The sequence below is a fragment of the Apis cerana genome, linkage group LG3, assembly GCF_029169275.1.
Source record: "Apis cerana isolate GH-2021 linkage group LG3, AcerK_1.0, whole genome shotgun sequence".
Classification (NCBI taxonomy): domain Eukaryota; kingdom Metazoa; phylum Arthropoda; class Insecta; order Hymenoptera; family Apidae; genus Apis; species Apis cerana.
Window position 1 is genome coordinate 1955474 of NC_083854.1, and position 26456 is coordinate 1981929.

Consider the following 26456-nt stretch of genomic DNA (forward strand, 5'->3'; position numbering starts at 1 on the left):
AATACATGCAATACTTCAAAAATTTCTAGAAATACGAACGATTTAAATTAAAGAGACCGGAATATTTTCTAGGAAAAATATTTCTTCACAACTACTTCATTTAGAGAAAGTATAAACAACAAAAAAGTAAATATAAGTTGTGCACAAACAAGTAAATATCAAAATATCTTATATAAATAATAATTATATATTATATAAATTTATGTAATAATAATATTATATAAATATTATATAAATAAACGTATGTCGCGAATAATGTAATTAAATTTTATATCTGTTACAATATAAAGAATAAAGAAAATATGAATAAAGAAAAAAAAAGAATCACATTTATAATACTTTTTCTTATTTGAGCATAAAATCTAAAAAATTTCGTTAAACCTGAAAAACTAATTTTTTTAAATTAATTCTAATTTTTTCACAGTTTTTTCTGAACTATTAAATAGCATTACTCGGATTTTAAAATTTTTGCGTGACTTTCGTACATTTAGATTGCTATAAAAAATTCTGAAAAAAAATTTAATTAATTTACATATTTAAAAAAAAGCTATGTTAACTTTGATACATTATTATTTTATATTTTAATTATTATATTTGAAGATCACGGAAAAATTTTTAAAAAAGTAATTTTATATTTTTTACATTTTTATAAGAGAGCAGTCTTCAAGTTGGACTTGTCGAGTTATTTCTCTGTATACCTATAATTAAAATGGTTGTATCTCGAGACTTGTTCACTTTGTGTTTCATCTTTTTAACTTTGATATATTAAAGCACCCCTTTTCAACTACTTTAGATGGTACAAAAAAAAGGAAATCAATGAAAATCAAGATTTACCACCAAGCTTTACTCCGATGATTTTTTATTATTTTTTTTATTATTATCAATGAATTTGCAATTATAAAAATTATAAAAATTCGTTTGTTCCATCATCGTAAAAAAAAAAAAAAAATAATTAAACGAATGGACGATACAAAGGATTGATCACTTACATTGTATTAATCCAAATATTTATATCGTCAAAGAATATATTTGTAATTATAGCCTTGTATTAAAGCCCTGTTACGATTGCCAGAATATCATTTATATACAGTTTACCTAATTATGGAAATCTGTCTGCACCCTCTTTGTTTCCGCAAATAATCGAGCAATTTCATACGATACATTATATGCAAATTTGTAACGCAATCTTTATTATCATCCAAGTAAACAAGCGGTTCGTTATTCGCCTTTATTGATAAAACTGAATATAACATATTAATCTCAAAAAGGATTGTGAATATTACAACGAATATATCTTTTGTATCTATGTTGTAATCTCCTCCCCCCCTTTTTTGCGAACTTATGAAAACAAATTGGATTGCATACCAGTGAGAAAAAAAAATTTTTAATTATGAAATACACGCAATTCCTTGTAAACACCTTATGCGATGAGAAAACTAAAGAGCGTTTATGCATTTATGGGAAGATTAAGGATGTAGAGAATGCACATAGAATGTGCAAAGAAACATCAGTAAAATAGCGATTATGATAATAAATAGAGTTTTAATAAATAGAGTTATTTTAAGTTGTTTCTTTAAATTGCAATTTGAGAAATGTTATATAAAAGATATTGATATCAACAAAAATTATAAATATGCTTATAATATGTTTAACATAATAAACATGTTTATAATATGTTTCATAAAAAATTATATTTATCATAATTTAAGAATATTCTGTTCATTTCTACATTAATAATCTAATGATAAATTTTCCAAGTTATACATATTTATATGATATCAAGTGACAAACATAATTACACTGTTCATAGATTGATCAATAGTCTGATGATTTTTCATTTATTACTTAAGAAATGTTCACATTAGAATGATTTCATTAAACATTTTTTTCTAAAAAATTAAATTTGAACACGTAGAATTTTGTAAACATGATAATTGCCATTAAATGAATTATTAAACGAAATTCAAAGCTACATAAAAACGTCGATTGGCATTATTGATCAAATTATAAGCAATTTAAATTCGCATTGAATAAAATAAAGTGGCTATTTATTTTGACTTTATAATCGATCCTTCGAACTTCTATGAATATATTAGCATATATTTTAAAAAAATTCGTGCAAGTGTTCAATGATATAATTTAAATGATCAAGATTTAATTCGTACAAATGGTGTTCATTACAGAGTTAAATAATTTAACTCTATACTTGATAATTATAATCTAATTCGAGATACTTCGATTATTTTAACCTACAGCCAGTGCAGTTGAACTGTGATAAAGCCCATCACGTGCATCATTGATATAGTTACATGCATAACTATGATGTAAGAGAGTGGAAAACATGGCCTTGCAAACAGGATATTTAACCACTATTTAATTAAACTTCCCCTTAATTGCGATAGCTTTTACCACCCGCGTCGATAAACGCGTTATCATGTAAGAACTGTAGTGTAGCGAAATATGGTCCCTATATATGGAACGAAAGAAAGATGATTCTATGTGACGAAAAAAAGATATAAGATAAAATTCGAATAATTGTACAACTAAAATTTGTTATTTCTCTATCAGATAATACGAATAAACTATCGATATTAGATTGTTCTATGAATATAAACGAAAAATGTAGAATAAATTTTTTTTCATTCGAAAATTAGTTTTCGAGAAAAATCATCGATTTAATTGCATATTTCTATCTGAAAAACAAAGATTTAAGCCGTAGAAATTTTATTCTACATTTTTCTCCGTTCAATTAAGAATTAATTAATTTTATTTTGAAATTTATAATTAATATATAATTATTATATAATATATAATTATATATATAAATTATAATTATATTAAATATATATAATATATTAATATATAATTATATTTTGAAATTTTTTTAAAATTTTTTTCTACAGGATGTTCCAAGTATCGATATATTTTATAAGTCTAAATAAATAAAAAATATTATATTAAAAATATTATACTTAATATTAAAATTAGTAATAACATTAAACAAAAATTAATAACATTTTGTGATATTTAATACTTTACACCTGCATATAATATATATTTGGAAAAATTTATGATACTTTAAATTTATATTTTTTCACGTAAAATCATTTCCTGTCGAGTCGTAACATTCACATCTTTTATTTTTTCTATTAATCGCTGAATCATATTCAATCTCGAAATTAAAGTGAATTAAGCAAATTTAAGTTATTGCAGTTTCGTGACTCGAATCGAATCATCGAGAGATGCGTATAAAGTGAAATAATATCTCCGTTACCTTAACAAACGATCATCGAATATATCAAATAAACGACCAATCAGAATCGCCGGGTTGAACAGACTGTACTCGTAAATAGCAAAAAGCGAATTTATATGGCCGAATAAAGGATATTGCTCCAGGTTCGTGTTCTCGCGAAATATCTAGCTAGGAAATATGAATCGATGCTCGTGGCCTATAAATCTCACGAGTTTCAATCGTTTCTGTAAATTTTCTACTTTTTTCGATCCATACAGGTTTTTGCAGTTTATTCGAATAATTCATGTGCCTCTTCTCGTTGTACGAAGTTAAAGGAAATTAACAAAAAAGAAAAAAGTAGTCGTCTAAGTGGAGTCTAAATCCGAGTTGTTTACGTCCAGATTAAAATTCTTCTTCCATTTATAAATTCTTTCGAAATAAGATTTTTATTTTTGTAAACTTGTTAAACGATTATACAGATTTACTTGATTTTGATATTTTAATTTTTTTTTTTTTTTTTGCTACAAAAATCTTATAGCAAGAAATGTTTCAGGTATGAAATGAAATATTCTGGTATTATTCTTTCTTTAAGTGGATAAAAATCATATGAGGATTAACTTTGTCCTTTTAAGTAGTGATATATTTTCTATAAGAAAGTGTTAATCCATGTATATATATGCAATACAATAAATTTTGTTAACTTTAAATTGAAATATATTTTATAATGAGGTAAAAACTTTGATAGATATTTCAGATTTTTTATAATAATGAAAAAAATAATTATCAATATAAATAGATGCAAAAAAATATGCTTATCCTTGAAAAAATAATAGAACTTTATTATCATGGAATAACTATTGGAATTTGAGTTGATTAGAAAGAATCATGCAATATTCAGGAATATTTTTGATAGCAATTTAATTATATTAAAATAATTATATATCAAAAATCTATTAATTAAAAGTGTCAGCAATAACTCTTTAAGAAAAATAAGAAAGGAAAAAAAAAAAGTTAGTTCAAAAAAAAATCTATAACAATCTATAAGAAAAACATTACAAACTGAAAATAAAACTTGATATTTTATTTGATTAATTTCATCAATATAATCATAATTATTAAATATCTATTTTATTAACAGAATTAGATCTCAAATAATATGGAACATAAATTCACAAATGTATTCTATTGAGTGTTCTCAAATTAGAAGATTAGAAGATTAATTTAACCATTTAATTATATTAACATTTTCAGAATAAGAAACACTTTGAATTTTTTTTGAACTTTAATTTTTCAAATACTACTTCATATACTACTTCATTATAAACATTGCAAATATTTATCGAGAAAATTCATGATGTAAAAAAACATACCTCTATTATACAAGGTACATCTTCTATATCTTAGCCTAATAAAGTAAGTTTGAACTTACACAATTTTGTCAATCAAAGTTTTTAAGTAACTAGTTTGTCACTTAAATAGAAGTTTCCACCCTCGAAAACTTTGAAGAACCAGAATTCTACGTGAAGTACCACAGTATTCAATTATTCATTAATAATTGTAAAAGTAATTAAAAAAAGAAGAAAAAGTAAATAATACAGACAATTGATCCATATATATACATATATATATATGTCCATATTGGAAGAAAGAATGCGGTAAAATAATCGAAGAAGAGAGAATCGAGGAAAAGGAAGATGAAAATGTAGAGAAACGAGAAGAAGAAAGAGAGGCATGATACAGGGGGTTGCGAAACGAGAGATCGATAACTATCGTCATGGCGACCATAGCATCAACTAGTCTTTACTCCTCTCTTCTTCTTCTTCTCCTCTCTCGTGCTTTTCTTCGAACAACGCAAGCTTCTGCTAGTGCTTCTTATACACAAGTCTGAAGATGTTAGATAGGTACATACACGTGAATCCCCTGATAACGACAATACACGTAACAGGAACTCGATTATCCGGCAAGTCAACGGGGAATTTTCACATTCAATAAAGCTCGTCGAATTGCAAAAAATTGTTTTTTGTCAGGAAATTTTTACCTGAGATAAATTTGATGTCACTCGACGAAATATTAATGTGAGAAATAAATTTTGTGACAGTGACAATCCCGTCGATGTGTGAAATATAAGAAAGATAAACGATTAATTTGATCTAAATATTGACAATATTCTGTTTGAAAGAAACGCTAAACTCGGTCTTTTTGTTCTTAATTTTTGCAATAGTACGATAATTTCAATATATACTTATCTGAGATTGTTTGAAATATTATTGTATTAATGAATGGATAATAATGGATATGGTGAGAAATAATTTATCACGTGAAAAATAGATTGCATTTTCCTGAGATGATAATAATATTTGATTAACAATTAATAATCTTTTCGAGATGAATTCCTTTATACTGACATGCAATAAGTAATCTATTAACTTTTGTTTTAAAAGAGATATAAACATACTAATTACCAATTAATTAGTAAGACAATATTTGATAATTTTTAGGTTATAAATAATTAAAAATACTTTAAATTGATATTTACATACGGAAAAGAAAAATATTATATATATATATATATATATATACATATTATACATTTATATGTATTTTGATTTTTAACAAATATAAAATTAATAAACAAGAATTCTCTATTAAAAATTCAAAAAAATAAAACACGTATCATTTTAAACATAATACAAATAGACAGTATTCTTGCTCATAAGAAATAAAGATGTAAAAATAAAGTACACAATACATTCTGACATCTAGCGGATATTTCAAAAATTATACACCAGTCATTTCACAAGCAGAGTCCATTTCTTCTAGAATTACCTTAGTCGTGTGAACGGAAGTATGTACAACGGAATACTGTTTTTATATTGACCAACTAACAGCAGGATAAAATATGAATGCAATACACAATTTGAATCTCAGGAGTTTCCCGACTGTTCCTGTATCAACAGGCAAATATCCATATGGCAAAAGTGGTAGATAATGTAATACTAGAATTCATAACTACAAAGTTTTAATCGTAAGACAAACTAATCAAAACTTCATGTCGCACATGTTGTGCAAAAACTTTCAAGCAATAAAATTGTGAAATTTTACCTCGATTGCGATCTTTTAATCTTGAAATTTTCGAAATTTTCGAAATATAAAATTTGAATAATACCTTGTATAAGTAATATTGATATATTGTGACGATATTAATTTATTTAATTAATAACGATCCAATTGAATTTTTGTTAAGACTTGTCCAAACTCATTTATATATATATTATTTCAAATTATTCGAAAATTTATTAAAAAAATTTGCAAAGAAGATTTTGAGTTTAATTTCATAATATTTTGAATTCGAATCTAGAAATCAGATGTCAATCTATTTTTAATTACTCGTTAATTATTAATTTTTTCTATTACTTTTATTATTTCAGCTTATGTACAGCTCAGATATTTAACATATTTCTTAGTGAATTTGAATATTTTTGAGATCAATTTTGAAGGCCAAAACATCTCTTTCTTACACTGCCGTTTGCAATACAAATTTCAATTGTTAACAACATAATATAATAAAACCTTAACCAAAGAATTTCTGTATTTCTATATTTTTCGATTCTTCGAAAATGTTCCACGAATATATTAACATCCTTTGCATCACTTTAAAGTAAAATGTTTCGCAGGTAGTTTGAGTACAAAGTTTCTTCTGAAACATTTTCAAAGTGTATAAGTTCAATTCACCAACGAAACAACTGTACACGCGTTGCATGCACATGTTCCAAATAATCGAGATCTCTTTGAATTCTAAAAAAAAAAATGAAAAGAGAAGAATACAATTCTTGGGAAAAAATATTCGATCATCCTTTAAAATACAATAACTATTTTAAAATCGAACGAAACTTGAGTTTTCTTGACAATTTAAAAATTTACTAGATGATGTGTAAAAATAATTTTGAAAAAATACATTTTTGCTTTTTATCTGAACTTATGATAAAAAATTAAACGATACATTTTATAGATTTATGTCGGTTACACATGCTGAAAATTTCATCGAAATCGATTGACGCAGAAACAATAGACAAATATAATCGAAAAATAAAAATCTATAAATTTTAAAGAATGATCAAATATTTTCTGTCAAGTTGTATAGAGTGAGAAATAAAAATTTTATATATATATATATATATTATTTTATAAGGAAATTCATCTAATCTAAAATAATTTTAATGAAAGTTTATGTTTTTATAGATATACACAATGAGTTATATATGAAATAATTCTTTTATTGAAAAGAAATCTCTTTAGGGGGATAAAATGAAAGTTTCAACATTTTTTTCATGATTCGAATATTATAATTTTATCTGGAAATTTTTTTATGTATTTAATACATTTTATAATTTAAAATTTTATTCTATCTCTCATTATTACAAAGTTATGTTTAAAAAATGAAAATATATTAAAACATTTAAAAAATTTTATTCTATCTCTCATTATTACAAAGTTATGTTTAAAAAATGAAAATATATTAAAACATTGAATGTCGATTTCTCTTTCTTAATAATAAAATAATAAAAAAATTGCTACAACCCATTATATTCTATAAAACATCACTATAAATTAATTTTTTATTTTTAACAAAATTGTGTGAATATAAGCATTATGATAGATATATGCAATTTTTTTTAGAAATATCATTTAAAAAATGTGAAAATTTAAAATTTTAATGCAATACAAAAAAAGTTTTAAACACAATTCTTTAATAATGCAAGATAAAGAAAAAATTCAAATTACAAAATGTTCAGAATTTATTATTTTAATATTCTGTTGTGAAAAAAGATTTACAATTTAAAATTTAAAATTGACAAAATACTTTGGAAGTTAATTTCACTCTCTCAAAGAGATTTTCTTATGAGAAACATAAATATTAAATCATATCTATATACGTGTAGCCCATGCTTATACTCTACATTCACACAAATTTTTATTAAAATTAGAATTGGGTTAAGTGAATTTTCTTGTAAGATAGTGCGCGAAAACTTTTGTCCTTCGCTGTAGTTTCAAGAACATTTGAAAAAGAGAGGTTTGAAAAGGAGAGAGTTGGCGGAAAAGTTTCACGGAATCGTCTTTTACTTTGCAATACATCGAGAAATTTTCATCTCATCAGACGGCTAAATCGATCTTCGCTGTATTAAACTTCTCGCTTGAAAATTTGATCGGATCGTCCCGCGAATAGCACTTTCAAATTGTTCAAAGTATCGTGAATAATTCATTAATCGATTCGATTGGTTCCAATCCGAATGATGAGCGAAAAACGCAATATAAATTCTCTTTCAGAATGGCCAAAGCCCATGAGAATATGAAATAGCTTAAAACAAATATCTCGGAAAATTGAAATATTTTTATAAATGAATACTATTTGAAAATAATATTTTATTATATTAATATGTGAATCGCGATCAAATAATATTTACATTTATAAAAAATATTGATTTCCTGTTTAAACGCAATGACCATTAAAAATGATTCATATATATTATTAAGATATTTAAAACAGATTGAATTTACGTATATGGAGTAATATTTATATTTTATACAATAGTAACTTCAATATAGTGCTCATTTGAGGTATTATTTTCTTATATTTCAGTGAAATTTTTGTATGATTTATTATTAAATTACAAAAATTTATGGAAAACTTAAATGTAAAAAAAAAAATCTATAAAATGCATACGATATGAAAAAAGATATAAAATATCCAGTACAAAAAATCATATTATAATATTTCAAGAATAAAACAGATTTTAATATCATATAAAATTAATATTATTTTTTTCATGTCATTGCTATAGTAATTCTTATCGTTCAGAGATATTATTTCTATTATTATTTCTATTTATCTATATCAAAAATTCTAAAAATATTTTATTTATCTATTTTTCTTAGTCATAAGAAAAATGATAATAATATATATATAAATATGTATCACACATTTGTTAATGATAATGATTTAAAATTTTTTATTCTTGAATTGTTATCATAAAGAAAAATTCTATTGTTATTAATACAAAATGGACATTGAAAGATAAATATATAGAAAAAAAAAGTTTACGAGAATTATAATTAATCTTTGCGGTTTAAGCAGGTCGACAGGAAATAACCTGAATAATATTCTTTCCCCAATATCATTATGACTTTCGAATGAATTTTACTTTAAATTACTCGACCTTGATGACATCCGTAACCTTCAAGTGAATGCTAATGACATATCCTCAATTATGATATCATAAACTGAGGGAACATTGGCAGGTTTTGTAATATTTTATTATATATAATTTAATATAAAAAATAAATTGTATTTGTTTTGAAAATTTTGTTATTATAATTTCCTATTATTTTGCATATAATATAAGAATGTTATAAAATATAAAAATGCTTAAAATTATTGTTCTTTTATTTGGTATAAACTTTAAGAATTAAAATTAAGTTGTATTTGCATTACATCTTATGTTATTTTACTACAAGTATATAGATACTTAAAATTATTATGTTTCCTCTTTTAATTTGAGTGCTATTTAATTACAATTCAAAACATTTACATTATATAGCAGTAATATTTAAAATTGTTTAATGCATATTAATACATTTTCATTTTAATTTTATTTACTTTCATTTACTTGAATAGTTAATTTATATTTTGAAATTAATTAATTTAATTAATCGATGTAATTAAATGGATGTAATTGATGGATAATTAATCTGAGTTTTCTTACTTTTTATATTTTTATCTTAATTAACATTAATAACGATATTATAATATTTCTAATATATTAATGTATTATCATAAACTTTCGTAATTTTTTGAAAGATTCTTTGTTTCCCAGAAAAAACACAGACTGGTTCCAAACTTGTGAACGAGTGTACAATGAATCGAATAATAGAATCAGAAATGGACGCAAATGAGTGCAAAGGACACACAAGTCGACGCAAGAAAATAATCGACGCGAAAAGAAATTTGGACGACGAATTGTTACCGACCGAGATGCAACTCGCTTTCATATGCGTCGATAAAAGAAATTCTCTCGTAAGTAAACGCTCGAAGAATGCAAAAGCGAAAGCAAAGACGTCGAGAAGCTTTCGCGATTCATAAACAAAAAATTATTAACGCGACAATTTTACACGTCTATCCTCGTTGTTCACACTTCGAAAAAACAAGGAAACGCATACATATACGTATCATAATCGTGTGTATCCGTATGGCCCTTATTGTTAGTTGAAGAGATAGGAGAGCAAGAGAATTGGGCGAGAGTCGCAAAAATATTAAGATAAAAGCCGCGAAAACGGAAAACGGAAGCGAGGACGGGAATAAAGAGGCGTAGAGGCGAAAGAACAGGTCCGTTGTATGGAGAAAAGTACAAATAGCCGAGGATGAATGCGCGAGGGGTTTGCCGGGTACTCATCTTGTAAACTTTTCCCGAAGGGCAGGAAACCTAAAGAGGATATAAAATGAAGGGCGAGAGTGAAGATGGAAGTGAGTGAGAGGAGGTTCAAGAACCTTGAATTAAAATGCACCGCGTTCTCTCTCTCTGTCTCTTTCTCTCTCATGGATTCAGTTTTCTCTTATCCCCGTTGCCAACCGCGATCCACCAACCCTCCGTGCTGCCTTTTCCTGTGAACTTCGACGCATCATTTCAGCTTGGAAAATGACGGGGTTGAAAAGGAAATCTTGGTGAAAAGACCTCATTCCGTTTCATTTCTGTTTAATGCGGATTCCTCGCGACTTTCTTTTAGATGTCAATGTTAAATACCGCTGTTAATTCGTACTTTTTCTTTTTCTTTTCTTTTTTTTTTTTTTTTGCGTTAAATATAAGTCAATTCTTTTTTTTCGAGATGGAATAATATAGATAATAAGATAATTTTTAGAGATTGTTAAAACATAGAATTCTATATTCTACATTCATCGGTAATTTTTTCTCTGGCCTTTTAATTTGTTCAATAATTTGTCGAATAATTTTTTTTAATGTTATATATTATTTCACATTGATATAAACATTTTTTTTTTGCTCGATGAATTTTTAACTATATTTTCTCGTTTCTTTTCTCTTTATTATACTAAATTGTTGATTTGCTAATTATTTATTTGGAATTTCATTCTTTCTAATCTATTTATATTTAATTCTTTTATTTGTACTAATAAAATGTGCCTTTCTCCATAGATTTTTCCATATGAATAAATAATATAAATAGAATTAATAGAATATAATTTATAAATATTAATAATAACATAAAGATATTGCATAATCAGTGGTTCCGATATCTAAATGGATAAACTATTCTTCAAAGTAAAAAAGTCAAAAGATATTGTTATTTTTTTTTTATCTATTTTAATTCAAATTCAATTCAAAATAATATTGTTTCTATCTTTTTATATTAAAAAGAAAAAAATGATATTATATAAACAATTTAAATTCAATATGTTACTATTTATTTTATTTATAATATTTGTTATTTTAAATTGATAAACAACATTGATAATTTTTAATATCTGTTTATTTTAATATAATTATATTTCCATATATTCTGTAGCAATGTCAGTCTCTTATCTCATCCTCTTACCATTTAATTCAAAAGCAGTTATTAATCATCCACGGCCATAAAATCGTGTTAATTTTGTGAATTTTCCTTGCCTTATATAGAAGAAGAAGGTAAATTATTTAAATATAGAAAAGGCAATCGCTATTCTGAAAAGGTTGGGAAGCACTGTTACAAACGATGAATAATAATCAGAGGATGCAAAAGAGAAAGAGAGATAGAAAAAGGAAGCAGAGCCAAAATGAAAACATATCCAACATAAATGCATAACTTCTTAGGCAACATCGTTCAGTTAAACGATAATTGGATTTTTCGTTAATCGAAATTCCAATAATCGATCGTTCCATTAATAGAAGTTCCGATAATTGATGTTTTATGTATTATATAATATTAATAATGCATTTATTGTTTAAAGAAAATTTTCGTTTTGAAAGAATTATTATCAATTTTATTCTTAATTCTACGGTTTATAATTTAATAATATATATAATAATAATATATTAATAAATTGTACAATTTTATAATAAAGTTTCATATATTTAAACATTTTATATTTTATACTCGTATTTTTTTCCTGTACATTAATAATTTGTTGCGTAAGATAAAGTATTTATTATCTATCTGTTAGTTAAATTTAACCAATTTTGATAATTAATATTTGTGTAATGCTTAAATTTGATTTTGACTTCATTTTGGTTGGTATTGAGAATATCTTCATATGATCTCATCAAAACATACTATTAATAAATCTTCCACTATTAGGTAATCCGCATAGAATCTACTTGTGCATATCTAATGCTATAGTAGCCAAATATAGAAACAAGTGATGAAATTAGAAATACTTTCGACATAAGTAACTGTGATAGTTCCGTAGGTACAATCGAGTTGATTCTATGAGTGAAAAATGTAGAATAAAATTTTTTCATTGAATTTTCTTTTCCAGTAAAAACAAGTTTGAAAAATGTTCAAATGCATTAAGTAATTAAAGTTGGCTATTTAACCGGTTCGATACGAATAAATCATAGATAAGTGATAAGGTTACTACGTAGAAATAAGCAAAAAAGTAAAAAATACGGAAAAATGAATTTTTTGTTTTATATTCCTATTGGATATTTTTACGTAAAATTTTGACGTTATTTTAATGCGTATCCGTTAAAGAATAAAATACATTTTTGCTATTTCTTGGAATTTTAATATCATATTCTTATTTTATGTTATGAAAAAATTTAATTTGATTTTCTATCTAAACTACACATTGATCGATTAAAGATGAGTAATTAATTACAACATTTCTTTGATAACATTTCTTAATAATTCTAATTATGTATAAAATAAAAAAGAAAAATAATCCAACTTTTACACATGGCATGATTTGATACGAGTAGAATAGTGAAGTTATTCGGTTTAATGAAAGCAAAAAATAATTTATAACTCTGAAAATATTAATTTTTCTTTTTTTTTTGATTCCACATTTATTAAAACTTTTTTTTTACATTTATATTTTTTTGTCATATTATTTATATAGTATTTAATGTGTTTACAGATATATTAATATTTTTATAATTAAAAAAAATATAAATTGTTAGATTATTAGTTAATATCAGTGTCTGAATATTTTTGAAAATTTATAAAGAGCATACTGTTTCAAAATGTTCAGTACATTTCATAACTTAATTACAGATAAATCTGAATATTCATTTTCTATTCTGTTCAGAACTGATTTTTATATTTTTATTCATTCTATTCATTTTATTCATATTTCTCTTAAAACAAAAGAAAAATATTTGCTCCAACATTTATATTGAGATTAAAGCTTTTAATAAATTTGATTGTTCTATTATATTTTCTATTATATCTTTGATTTATTTATTGTTTTATTTAAAAAATATATATTTTTTGAAGTTTAAGTTTAATTTAAATTTATAAATACGTGAAGTGAAAAAATAATAAAATATTTAGCAAAATTATACGAATATAATTTTTTTCTTTTTTCTATTTAAAATGTACACTTCAGTATCGGTTTCATTTCGAATTGGAATAAAACAAATGATTTGACAACGAGTTTAATAAGAATTTCCTTATACGAATTTCTTTAATTAAATTTGATTACAAATATTTTTATAATTCCACAACTTTCGTATTCTTTTAAAATCTAACTTAAAATATAACTATTTCGTCAAAAATCAAAAACACATCTCAAGAATCGTCATTTTGAAACAATGAACGAGTCTTTAAGAAGATTATTTTAACAATGTCATCAAGAAACAAACGATGAGGATAATATATTTCTTTCTTAAAAAAAAAAACCTATATTTTTTAGACATTATCTATGAATATATATTTATTATTACCACTGTATTATTTATCATTGAAATTATAGTTATATAAATAAATTCCAGATCAGTATTAAATAATTTATCAAAATTACTCTGATATCTATTAATATAACTGCATGATTACAAATGATTAAAGACACGAATAACCGCATGCATGTATGATTACACTCCAATTATGACCATTTGTAGATCAATATTCACCGAGAGATTGTGAAAAAACATATTTAACCCAGAAAAATGTAGAGCTTAATGATATGTTATTTCAAAAAGAGGAAGTTAGGTAAATAAAAGATACGTATAATGTGAATTTTTTTTTATCTCTTAATGTGTACAGTTTCCTCAAATGGGCGTTTTCTTCCAAAATATCGAATCTCGCTTATCAGTTACGCCCATTTTGTGTTATTCGATTAGTACACACACAGGATGTTCGAACGAAATGATGCTAAATTGAAAAATTTAAGGGATGATTCTAAAGCCTAAAAATGGAAAAATGTGTGTTGAAGCTTATTTTTCAAATTAAGTTGTTAATTTTGCATTGAATAAAGCAAAAAGGAGATAGAGCGATTTTATCTTTCTTTTTGCTTTTTATCTCAGTGCAAAATTAAAGTACTCATGATTTGAAAAATAAATTCCAATTATTATTTCTGCATACGAACGTCTCTGTTTGCTTTCATTTTTTATTAAAGTCGTCCAAAATTTTTGTACATTATCACGAGTGTTTGCACAAAGATTTAATTTTAATGGTACACGAGTATATCTATACTGGATAAATAATTAATTTTGGAATAATGATAAATATAGAATCGTCTCGTAAAAAAATAAAATATCTTTTGTCATAAAAATTGAAAAAAAAAAAGAAACGAAAAATATATTTCTTTTAATAAAGAAATAAAAAATCTTGTTGTCGACGCGAATGAATTAACGTCGCACGAAATTGAAGTTATTTCTTCTTTCAATTTAATTATTTTTTCGTTTGTGTCTGTTTCACAAACGTGTTCGTTAAAGCATCATTTTAACAATTAAATTACAATTTAAATAATAAATCTTAATCAATATGTGTTGCATATGTTATTGTTATATTAATGTATTATATAAATTTGTTATATTAATTAATTAATTACTTTTTAAAAATATATTAGTATTTATTTTTAAATGCTGTAATTGATTGCTATAATTAATTTAAATTTACAGTAGATGTATTTATTCTATATATTTGATTTTAATTAAAGTAAATGAATATACACTTTCAAAATAAAATTCCATTAAAAAATTTAATATTGTAATACCTTTAAGCTCATACTCGTGATATAAGAATAATAAATATAAATAATTGTTTACTTTTTTCCTCATTTATCTCCAAAAATTATGGTAGTTTATTATCAAGTTTATGTGAGATATTTATCATACTTATCTACTTTATCATTATTCGTAATTATTCATAATTCATTCCAAAGAATTTATTACAAAAACTTGAAAACAAAATTTTTAGGCGTTAAAATGTTAAATAAATGTAAATTCATTAAGTGTTGTTGCATAAAACACAATAAATATCCAATAATTTTATAGTAATTTTATAGTAAATTTTGAATTTTTTATCTCCTAATAATTTATTAATCAATAATTTATTTTATTAAAAAATTTATTTTTATAAAAAAAATGTAGATTAAATTTAAATTTTATAATTTTAAATTTAATTTTCATAATTATTTAGAACTGATTTATTTATATTCAATTAATCATATAATATGATAAATAAATAAATTTATTAACAAGTTACTCGTTATAAAAATTATTAAATATAAACTTATTTTTATCAAATGATTTCCTTCAATTAACAACTAAATAGAAATATCAAAACCACAACGATAACATTATTTCTGCTATCCGATATAATATTATTTCTGCATTCATTTTAAAATACGTATTTCTTTAATATTTATCCGTACTTTTTTTATTTATAGAAAAAGAGAAAAAGTACTCATAAAAATGAGCAAAAAATAAAAGAATAAATATCAAATGAGAGATTAATCCCTTCAAAACGTTCTTTTTAACCTTTTAGTAATCAATATTACGTATACCTTTTAATAATCAATATAGTAAATAATACTTATACTGTAGTTAGTTATTAAATAACTATATAATAATAAATGAATTTTTTTATTATTATTAATGAAAAAATATATTTTTTACTTATTAACTCTTTTATTAAAATTAATAATTTTATACTAGTAATAACTATTACGCATTTATAATGTAATTAACGTAATTATGAATTTATAAAAATAAATAAAAAAAAATATTTCTAAAAAAATTTTATTCTTTATTAATAATAATTACGATAATATAATAATATGCATTATAATAAACTACGGAAAAAATAAACTGAATCTAATTTTCAAAGTAAAATATTATTTTGTAATATTGAATTTAAAATATTCATTGAAATTAATTAAAAACTAAATAAAAATCAATATTTTCTCATACAGAATTTAATATTCTTCGATTCTTTCTTGTAAAAAATATAGTATTCCATTAAAAAAAATAACAAAAATTGATCTTGAAATTTTCGAAACGTTTGCACTAATAAAGGTATATATCGTTACATAATATTCCTCTTTCGAGTCATGCAATTCTTATATAAAAATCTTTTTATATATTTTAAAAATTATTCGAAATAATACTTATATAATCTAATCGAATTTAATAGATTTTGATAGATTTCACGGCAATTATATATAGAAAAATTAAAAACTCTATAATTATACATATGATTTAGAATGCATGAATCACTTCAACTAAATATCGTGCATTTGTCAAGCGATAAATTTATATTTAAATCTACTTAAGTCTTAAGTATATTGAAATTTAAAAATTCATAAAAGATGAAGGTATCAATAATCGTAAAATCTTGACCGATTGGAATCATTGAAAATCGCATTATTCATTTTATCAATTTGATTTCTGCAGTGAAGAAGAGTGTGAGATACATAGTACAAGCGAAGCAGATTAACTCTCAAGAGTTTCGAATTCCTTCGAGACTTTCGAGAGACTATTTATTGAAACATTCAATACTTCAAAAATCATCAATTTTAGAAATTTCGAGATTTTAAAAGAAAATTTTTAAAAATCTTCAAAAAATTTCAAGCATAGCTACAATCCATTACTATTTATATATGTATCCTTAAATCCTTAAAATAGATGTGTTTCTTAAATATGATATTATACAATAACATAAAATGATACCAATGATAATAAAATTGATGATGATAAATTGAGACAATCTGTAAAAGAAAGCTAAGAAGCGAAAATAGAAAAAAAGAAAGACCTAATTTAATAGTATACTCTTAATGTTTCGAAAGGGTCAGCTTGTAATTAGCTGGAAGAGGTTGGCATATTGCGCATCAAGTTTCTCAAGGAAACGGAGTTGCCGCGGATTAGAGCAAGTTGTGTACACAAATGTGGCATGAAGCTAGGTCAGACGTGCAATTTGTTTCTTCAGGGTCGTGCGCGGCTACCACGAAATAACCTCGAGAGTTTTTCTAGCACCGTGACATACACATGTATTTACTTATTATTCGTGAATGTACGAGGTATAATATAGGATATCTCCGAAATCTTGAATTAGCCGGATATTTTTAGATGCAAAAATAATAATGTCGACAAAGAAAAAAGATTAGCATTTTTAAAGCTTCGTTCGTTTTTCAAACAGATGAAAAATTTTTATAAGTGAAATTGGAAAATTTAGAAAAATTAATTTTCGAGAAAATTGCATTTGATTGTACAATTCTTAAATATTGATTCGATTTTCTTAAAAAAAAAAACATAAAGTTTTCGTTTTTTTTTAATTTCACAATTAAATTAAATATTATTCTCTTTTTTTTTATTTATTTTCGATGAGACTTAACTTAAATATAATCTCATGTTTATTTGGATCTTCGTGAGGAATATTATGAATTAAACTAAATTATTTCTATGATATAGTAAACTTAGCACTAAATCTATATACTAAACCTAACTCAAACTTGATACAAACTTAATCCAAACTTTGTCGAAACATAAAATCAAACTGTTAAAAAATACATAGGATGTTAATATAATATATTTCGTGGAGAGAATCGAGAAAAAAAAATACGAATGTTGCAACAAAAATATCGGTTAAGATTTATTTATCAAATTAAAAACAATTATAGTTTGCATTGAATGAAACGAAATTTAAATAGAGATAATTCTATCCCCTTCACACTGCCTTGCATCTAATTCGATTTTAAATTGCTTATAACTAAATAAATTACGTAATAAATAATTAAAATGTACTAAAAAAAGTTCATTTTACTATAATATTTGAAAATATTATTTATTTTCTATTTTAAAAAAAGAAATTGGATTGAAAAAAGAAATTTTATAACTATCCAGAATTTATAACACGCGCAAAACACGTGTAATGTGAAATATATATATATATAAAATTAAATCTTAATAAATAAATTTTGACCAACATTTTTTATATTGCAACTTTCGTCTTCTTCTCTAAAATGTTCAACTCTTCAAAACGTTCCACAAATATATTAACATTTTATCTATTGTTATTGTAAGAATTGCTATTTGAGGACATAATACTTCAGATAATACTTCTGCACTTTTGCTGGAAAAGTAGAAAAAACACTTTGTATATGATATATACAATCGAGGCGAATGCTTTTAGAAACCAGAAGCTAATCTATTCTTGCGTCAAGTTTGTACAAGAACGTCGCGGATGAAAACAAACTATATACTACCGAGTTTGGTAAATTTGCTTTTTTAACTCTGCAAGCAATGACACAGTGAATTTCCGTTTTCACGCAACGTCAAATATTAGTATGCATATATTAAAAAATATACATCCAATTTTTTCCAACAATTTTGACTTTGACTCGAACGAAAACCATAAATCCTTATTTCACGTTTATCTGAGATATAACATCGTATGAGATAAGTATATATACTTGAAATTTAGTGACACATATATATTAAAATATAAGTAAATATAATATAAGTTTAAGTAAATAAAATATAAGTGTAATTATTAACGTAATAAAATTTGAATATTTAAATGCATTTAGACAAATAATTTGCGACAAATATAATTTTCCAATTTGTAACAATAACAAATAATATGATTTTGATTAATCTTTAAAGAGTATGTTATATATATATCACTGAAAAATTTTTTAAATTTACAATGGCAGTTGTGAAGTGAATAATATCACGTTATTTTATTTATTTTTAAATTGATATCTTTTTTGCTTATACTTTATGATAATGGTTGCTATAAGATGTGTTCTTAATGATTTATTACATGATAAAATTTAATAGTAAATAATAAAAAAATTTTATTCGTCACATTAACTTTATAAAAGATATTTCGAGATCTATCGTGGATTTTTAAAAAATTCGTAAAATACAAATAATTACATTTAGGATTTCGTTCGTTATTATATGAAAATCACGGATTATCAATCTTTTAACTTCTTTTTCGTATAATTAAACCTTATTATGTAATAATTATCATTCCAATAGTTGAACAATATTGTGAATAATATTTTAGAAAAATTTTAAAAATAAACAAAAATAAAAAAACATTACACGAGTCGAAAGAAAAATCAAATATGATGATGACATTAATGATTGGTTATTATAAAATATTTCTTATATATTATTATTAAAATAATATTAAAAAATTAAAAATTGAACCAATATATGATCTTTTAAAACAGGCATTTAAAATGTTTTATATTAAATTTATGTAAATTTTGGAAAGTGTGGAACATTGGATTAATTCAATTTATTCAAACGAAGAAATTTAATTTGAAACTTAATTTCAAACAATTTGAAGATCGAATCTTCTAAAACAAATTGTATTCCAAGTTCATATATTATAAAATTACATTAGAGTAAAATACGAATACACTAATTACACACATGTATCTTCGATACACATTCAAGATCATAACCTTTAACATTTAATCAATTAATTGCATATTGATGTAATATTTTCAAGGTAACAAGATAACAAAATAACACGTTCGTTCGCAAGACAGTAATTTATTCTGTAATTTATCGTAATTTTCATTATTAACTTTTCCAAGACATTTTCAACTTTATTAACCCAACATTTAAACTCGATAACATCGCAAATTAATTAAATTGATCGTATATTAACCATAATTTCAAAAAACAATTAGAAAGAAAATTACTTTTGATTATATTATCATTGATAAAAATAGATTGCGTGACTATAATTCTTGATGTTGGTAAATAAATATATGGTATATAAATGCGAAATAAAAAGAGAATTATATTGACGATTTATCTCTATTATCTAAATACTATTCGCTTCTTTTTTTCTTTTAATTAATAAGCATTTTTTCTTCGTATTGAAACAAGTGAATGACCGTAGGATAAAAATGCATTAATATGAATGTCGCCTGAAATAACGTGACATTTGTGGCATGAGTCACAGATTGATTTTCATTGTCTCTTTTTATCTTTTAGTATTTAACGTCGCATTAACTGCTTACCTGTAATGTTATTAGTGGCATCAAGAAAGATTATAATTTATAGATTATAAATACAATGAAGAATAAAAGTTTTCATACGTTATCTTACAAGGAATTTTAATTTTAACTTTGTATAACGCATAATTTTTTTAAAAACGGGGATAAAATTGGTTCTCAAAGTATTTTCATTTTGTTTTTTTTTTTTTTTACAATAATGTGATAAGTATGTCTACAATTCCTATCAATATGTTATTTTATTGAAATAATTCACAAAATTTTAAAATCCACTTATAAAAAAAAAAGTATATTTTTGAAATTTTTTATCTTTAATGAAACTTGAGTATGTAAAACGTTACGAATTACTTATATGAAATCCTTTTTTTCTCAGCAGAATATCAGTTGAAAGAATACTCGAAGACTCAAAGTTTTAGGGTTCTTTAAATATTCTGTAATGACATAAGATAGAGAAAAGTTTCAAATTACAAAATGTTTTATGAACTTACTGTTCTATCATCTATCTGTTATAAAAAAAAAAATTCTGAGACAAAGTTGTACTTAAAACTTGATAAAATGTTAAAAATTTTAGGGATCGATTTCAAAAGAATTAATAAAAATATAGTTCCATGCATAACTCATTATGTTGCGTATATAAATTTTCATTATTTTAAGCTAAATACATTTATAAAATCATATATCCATTGCAAACAAATTATAATAATTCTACCTATTCTGCATTACACATAAAAGCACATTTCACGTAAAAAAAAAAAAAGAAACATAATAATTCTCCATTATATTCTTTTAAATATTCTCCTTTCGTGTAAAGATTCATTTTCATTTTATTTTTTAAATTACCTGTAAATAAGCCTCAACCAGAGAGATATTTTTGCGTCCTTTTCAATCTCCATCTAAACCCACGAATACGTTAACAGCCTATACTTCTATATCCCTCTTCTAATCCAAAGAACTACTATGCGAGGTTTCATATCGCATTACCAACATTGTTGACCTTCACGGCAATGTCATTTTTGATCCAGTCAACTTAGCTAGCCAGATAATTACATAACGAAAGATAAATTAGATCTAACAAGATAAATTTGGATTCATGGGTTACTTTTTAAATCAAGTGCAACGCACTCCGTGACTACTTCAAGAGTAAACGTTATTATCTGTATATACCTGTGCATATCGCTCAATACACATAACACGCGATAAAATTCTTAATCATGTGTAACATGACAACAGGTGATTTCACGTGATGCATCTAATAATAACGTATCTTTCTGGATTAATCGAACAGAAGATAATTAAGTAAAAAGAAATGGAAAAAAAAATATGTTAATTTCACTATACGAGATCTTAACTTTTTCTGCGTTTCTTATGCAGAGACGATCAGAGTCGAACAAGAAAACTCGAATTACACCAGGATTACTGCGAAACTGCTACATTATCATAAATTGCACGTATCCTGCGGGTACAGTCATAGCAATCACGCACACACGCGTTAACAATGAGAACGAGAACTTCTTATTGAACTAATAACCCAATATTCCGGTTAATCTGTTAAAATATTATTTGCACGATATACTGGCTCTGAAGAAAGAATTGCTGGAATAAGATATAAATTACAGGTTGACAGGTTATGTGATGGAATTTTTTTTTAACAAATTTAACGTAGTATGCGTTAAAATTTTTTGAAAAATTTTGTAATTGTTTATTTCTTATTTCGAGAAATGTTTAGAATAGGTAATTATAAATATCAATCATTTATTATTATTTATTCTATATAATCAACATTCGTTCAAATTGAGAGATTTTTTTAAAACTATAGATTTAAAAAAAAAGAGAGAAAGAAACAGATTGATGCTTATATTGAATTATAGTGAACACATTCTGGTGCTTTTCAAGAAATTATTTTAACTAACTTCGTTTTGAAAAACTATTGTTTTCTATTTTAATTCTATTGTTTTTTATTTTAATTAAACTTTGTGTATAAATTCCCTTGTACAAGATTAAATATTTAGCAAATGTTTTTTTGCGATTTTAATAAATATTGTTAATACATTTTTTTTTAATTTTTAAATATTATTTTTTGAAATGAAAAATATCGAAAAACTAAAAATGCCATAAATAATGTTTCCTCATTAAGATTCCTTTATAAAATGAAAAAATGAAAAAAATTTTGTAAATGTATAAATATTTTTTTTCTTCCGTATCTTAATTAATTATCTTAATTTTTTAATTAATTTTCTAATCTTTTTTCTATTGTAAGAATATACAATACACATATAATAACATATACAAACATAATACATATACATAATACATATACATAATAATATATACATTGAACATAGACTAGTAAAAATATAAAATACACGAGAATGCAAATTTTTTATTTTTTCTTCTTTTTTCTTAAAGTAATTTTCCAAGCAAAGCGAATTTTAAATTCTTTTAAGTAATTAAGTATTCGATGTATATGTTATATTCTTCGAAGGTTACTTTGAAAGAAAAAAAAAAAAAAAATTTACAATTTTATATATTGTCTTAACGAGTTTCATTATTTTCTTATTCTATCGTGTATATAATATGCATATCTATTTATAAAATAATATAAAATAAATAAACCTTCTGATCAAAAGTAGATTATTGTATATTTAAGATTTAACAAATGAACAATTTAAATCTAAACGAAAGAAGATATCTTTAAATTTCACAATATTTATTTTTTCTTTCAAATTGACTATTTTATTTTATGTCAAAATGTGATAAAATATATAATAGATTTTTTTGATATAAAAATTAAATTTTATTAAATATTAATCAAATGATTATAATAGTGCAAAGTTATTTATAACAAATTTTTAACTTACTGGGATTTATCTGGATTATACTGGATGATATCATCAATCGAATATCCCTACAGCAGCTGAAACAAAATTATTAAATCATTTATTTTTTATTTTCTATTATCTACTATTTGTTTAACAATTCATATTTAATATTAATAGATTCATAATAAATTAATAAAAGATAAATACCTTTAATGTCTTATATATAAGAAAAATAATAAGGAATAAGGAAAAATTCAAGCTATCAACAATGATAATATATGTAATTTTTGCATTATCTTGATGAATATATCATAGTGGAAAATTTGTAATAGACAACGAAGAAAAACAAGATAATTAAGGAAAATGAAACTAATTATTATAATTTTATGCCAATATTACAAGATAAAATTTTTTTCTCTTTCATTAATTAATAATGACACAACCATATAGGGAAGCATGTATGAACATAGTGTTTATTATAAACAAAGGTTATTTTCTTAAAAATATATGTTTCACTCTGAAAATTAACTCATTATAAAAAGAAAAAGATAAAAAACAGAATTACGAAAAATTTAGCTAATTCTATAAAAATTAATTTTCCTATATATTAAAAAATTTTAATATAACGAATTTAAACATTAACATCAATTTAATGATTGTACGAATAATTATGTATTAATATTAAACGAATAATATGGGAAAAATAACAGTATTGTATAAAAAATTGAATCATCGAGAAGTTTTAAATAAACTAATAATTATAATCTTAAAACTCTCCATTGTAATTCCATCTGATTATCTAAACTGAATATAAAAGTTAAAATATCCATTTGTATTTCTTCTATTCTTATCTAAACGATCTCAAAGATACTTTCGAAAGATAACATGTATAGATCGAATTTTAGAAAGATTAAATTGAAAAAGCTCTATTTTGATCTTTTTCGTCCACTTATTTCGTCCATTCTATCATCGATTGCCCTTGCAATTTATAAAATATTGCCCTGGAACGGATAAAATCCACTTTATAAAATGTAAAAGGTGCATTCTAAGTATGGCAGCAGAGGCGATTTCACGGTAGCTTCAATTTGGACCGGATCCAAGTCGAAAATCGATCGATCTTTAAAACGTATATGCTTACTCCAAACTTATTGGACAATATCGTGAACAAAGTATCGCTCTAATGTCGAAAACATTTTCGATATAAATCTGCTCTTGATAAAAATGAAATTTATTCAGGATGAAATTCATCTCACTTCATAAATATCAAAATTTATTAAAATTACTAAATATTGTATTCAAATATTATATATGATTACATGTTGATTTATGATGCAAGAGGAATTTACAATAATAATGTTAAGAAATATTGAAAGTTTTATGAATATTGGCTTCAATAGAAAAATTTTTTAATGTAAACTTATTAATATTTAGAGATAATGTATCTGAGGAAATACTTTATTTTTTATTTTATTTTCTGTATATTTAGATATGAAAATTGAATCGAGAAAAAGAATTGTTCTATATTCTTATAAATAATAATTAAAAATGACATAGTTTAAATCTCAATTTTTATATCTCTTATTTTCTTTTTCTTGTATATTTGAATTCCTTCTATTGTATTGCGTTATGCTTACAAGATGTAATAAATAGTAATGTGAAAGTTATATCTTTCAATTTTATCGCTCATTATAAAACCGTATGAATAACAATTACGAAGCAAAAAATATAGTATAGGGGATTTTATTTTTGCACAAAAATTAAAATATATAAGGAAACGACTTCCGTATCACTTAAAATAATAATACTTTCAATCTTATCCAATAACTTCTTATTCATTTATTTTTATTATTTTTATTATTCAAATTTATTAATTAAAAAAAAGTTTTATATTATTCGGTTATTAAAATTTGTAAAATTATAATTATATTTTTTACATTAAAAAAGTATTAATAACACGACGTTATTCATATTATTTAATTGATTTAAAAACATATTACAAAAACTTGTTTTTTTTGAGAAAGTAATATTGAAAATTACATCCATAATAGAAATTACTATTATTCTTAAAATTTTGTTTCTGTAACACAGTGTTCTCTCGCACTGAACCCTCAATTTGCACTCAAGTTTCTTCTCGGATATCTTTAACAATTTCGGATTTTTTTGACTTCTTGCAAATATGTAATAAATCAACTGCTCTTAATCTTTGATCCATGAACCCTTAGGAGGCCGCAAAGTCCTCAGACATAAAAGTGAATGACTGAGATAAAACACGTGATATTTATTGATTTATTTATAATAAATCTCTTTCCTCTAATTTGAAACATTATAGTACACAATTTGTTGTTTTATAATAATTTTAAAGTAAAACAATTGATTTCAATTTATATTCAGTTATTATTTAAGTTTTAAATTGACTTCTCTAATGATATCTCCAATCGTTAATATAATAAATTCTAAATGATTTTATATTTTGTAAAGCAAAATTAAAATTAGAATTAAAATTAGTTTTAATAAAATTAAAAATTGAAAATTTATTAGTAATAAAAAAAATTTGAATTTTTCAATATTCTTTCTTGAATTATAAATTAATTAAAGAGAAAGAAAAAGTACACGCAGAAAAAATAGAAACTGTCGTATCGTGGAACGTAGTCTACTTTTTATAATTGAAAATAAAAAAAGAAATATAGGAGGAAAGATGAAAAAAAAAGGACGGTTAAAGAAGTACGTAAATGGAAACTCGTTCTCGAATGAACTCGTGTCCTCGAATAAAAAGGACGCGACAATTTCAAAACATTTAAACGAACACAAATGTAACATAAGCAAATGGAACATAACGTACATATGTATTTCGTTGCAATGTTAATTCATTTTAGATGTGAGAATAGTATGAGATTGATCTCTAGATTAATTATTCTAAATTAAAAATGAATTTATTTAA

The 26456-nt window shown here is 23.6% G+C and overlaps 1 protein-coding gene and 1 long non-coding RNA gene across 5 annotated transcripts in view; one reads left to right on the top strand and one right to left on the bottom strand.

Moving 5' to 3' along the window:
* Positions 1–26456, bottom strand: part of LOC107992518 (beta-1,4-N-acetylgalactosaminyltransferase bre-4) — a 99931-nt gene that overhangs the window by 43879 nt on the left and 29596 nt on the right. For 2 of the 4 annotated variants that reach the window (XM_028664167.2, XM_017048452.3), the window contains exon 2: positions 23558–23613. The exons of the other annotated variants lie outside the window; for them this stretch is intronic. The gene's annotated coding sequence lies outside the window, so the exon portion shown is untranslated. The remainder of the gene's footprint in view (positions 1–23557; positions 23614–26456) is intronic. 4 annotated transcript variants of the gene reach the window in all.
* Positions 1–26456, top strand: part of LOC133665877 (uncharacterized) — a 113401-nt gene that overhangs the window by 20817 nt on the left and 66128 nt on the right. The gene's annotated exons all lie outside the window — the stretch shown is intronic.